We start from the raw sequence: 2,840 nt of genomic DNA, 5'->3' as shown, positions 1-2,840 counted from the left end.
TACACTCAGTCTAATCTGTCGTTATTTTATTTTATTTATTTTATTTTATTTAATCATCAATTGTTCTTATTGTTCTATTTTAGTAACAGATTGAATAAAAATCTTTTAATAACAAAAAAAAAAAAATGTCTGTAGTGTTTTTGAGTGGGAGGATTTGCTCATTATGTGTTTATAGTTATACATGTAGTTTATTGTAATCACATACTACATACATAGCTCTCTAAGGAATGCTAAAACAGGATTGCTACAATATTTCATATTTTAAAAACATAAAATTGATGGTATTTCACTAAAATAATGATAGTTAGACCTAAAAAAACAAGGAGTGCTAAATTAGAACTTGGGGTGTTAAAGACCCTTTTGCACTCCCCTATAATGTATGTACTCACCTCAAGGTGAACTTCAGGTTCAATTAACTGTCAAATAATTAAATAAATAATGTGAAAAATGATGATACCTACACAAAATAATAATAATGTAAATATTTTTGCTCTAAATAATATACATAATATAATACTAATATTAATGATTTGGTATTAATGCTAAATACAACTAATTTTTATTTTATCATTTTAATTGTAACATTGATTTTAATTTACCTTTATAATAATATGTACATCAGACTTTAAATTAGTTGGTGAAATAAATAAAAATTATAGAATAACCATATTTATTTAAATAAATAATATTTCTCATAAAGTTATAAATTACAGCTAACTGTAACTCAATTGAAATATCCATTAAAGAAGTCATGTTCAATAAAATGTTCCAAGAAATTATAATAATATAAAAACAACTTAAAACCCTTAAATTAAAGTTTTGATTCAGTAAATTAGATTAACAGTTTAAATATCAATAATAAGCAAAAAATTATATTATCAAAATTACAAAATCATAATCCAAAAAAAATGTGGCTATTTATTAATGAGATAGCTGGTAAATGTAATTTTACGATAAAGGTAAATTTTGTACATTTACAACAGCAGCCTGAATGTATTCGTATGTTTGTAAAATTTTAGATTTCAGTATGCCCTAATTATTCCATTTCAATTAATATAACTTTAATATATTTATTTGAATTTTATCAGTGACCAATACGATATTGAAAATTTCACGAATTTATTTATTATATACATAATAGGATAATATGAGCAATGAGCTAAATATAGTTTTCGGATAATCTTAATCAATAAAGCTATAACATTCCATATAAAGTCGCTATATAAATATATAAACAATAAAACTCAGATAAAAGTGGAAAAATCAAATTGTGCCATGGTGGGGACTAGGGAGACACATGTTGAGCGATCGTTTTCGTCTTTTCGATCGGTGGCGGGTTCACAATGCAAGAGTGATTAAAATTGTATTTGTATAATATAATGTTGGTATTTGTTTTTCTAAGAATACATTGTATCAAAATTCGTTTTTACAATAGTTAAATAATAAATAGAATATCGTGCAATTGTTTTCTTGAAAAATATAGTCAAGCTGTTCAAACGTAAAATAAATAAATGTATTGGTATTCAAATCATTTCTAGTTTTTAAATAATAATCACTAAATTTTAATTGTGTAAAATATTTACATAGATACTAAATAGGCGCATTATGTTTCTTAATATTATATTATACTTGATTATATATCATTTATTTAAAAAAAAAATTAACTTGTACAATGTTATATTATAACAATATATTGATATAGATATATATTATATATATTTAATGATTTGTATTTTGAATTTACTATATTGTGTTCATTAGAATAATACCAAAATCATATCAAAATGGGTAAATGGTAATAAAAGTACATATTTAAAAATATTATATATTTTATATATTTTTGTGCACGCGTACAAGTTATACAGTGAAAAAATGATTCAATCTTCAATTCTAAAGGACAAGGGTGATTTCTAATACGAAATTGTCTTTAGTTGGTGCCCATTGAGAGATCTATATATTGAAAATTCTTTTTACCTACCTGTTACCGTTTATGTATTACAGTGGCGCAAATAGGAAAAATTTTTGGGAGGGCTCAAGCCCCAACACATTTTTTTTTAAATTATAATTTATAGGTACATACTTTTAACTTTTAAGAATGGTATACTATAATATTTTGAAGGGGCTTTGAGTGAATGGGCTAAGCCCCCCAAGCCCCTCCCTATTTGCACCACTGATGTATTATCTGCAGTTAAAACTTGGAATAGTTCAATAATTTCATGAGATATTTCTTCTTCATACTTAAATACTATATTTTACAAAACCTATGACCGGATGAATTCGATTTTAGATTTCCGGTTGAATTCAGTTTTTAGGTTATGTTCATTGTGCGGTGACTAACAATATAATTAGTCCTTAAAGTATTGTTACGAACATCCATTGCAATATACTAACGGACAACAATAATTACTCATAGGTAGACTATAGTCTATAATAATAATATAAAATTGATTTAACTAAACAAATAATTACATACAATGATGTAAATATTAAAATATATAATAAATAATAATATGTTTGAATCTCCCTTTAGCATGATGCTTCTGTTGGGGGATATATAAGTTTGAGTTAAGTACAATACTAAAGTTTTAAGCTAAGTGATTTTTACAAGGAAAAATAAAACATTTTAACAAATGAAAATTTCATTGAAACTAATTATGTATAAATAAGTATAAGCATACTTATACATTCAACCTATAATCATGGTTCAAGAATGTTAATATACCTATTTTCGTAAGCGATTGTTTTGTTAAAGATGTATAGGTACTGTGTACACATTAATAAATAATACCCTGAGGACATGGGCAGAGTCGGATATCAGGTACGATAATGTAGGGTGGGGG

This window comes from Acyrthosiphon pisum, chromosome A3 (genome assembly GCF_005508785.2).
Source record: "Acyrthosiphon pisum isolate AL4f chromosome A3, pea_aphid_22Mar2018_4r6ur, whole genome shotgun sequence".
NCBI classification, from domain to species: domain Eukaryota; kingdom Metazoa; phylum Arthropoda; class Insecta; order Hemiptera; family Aphididae; genus Acyrthosiphon; species Acyrthosiphon pisum.
This window is presented reverse-complemented; position numbering follows the sequence as displayed.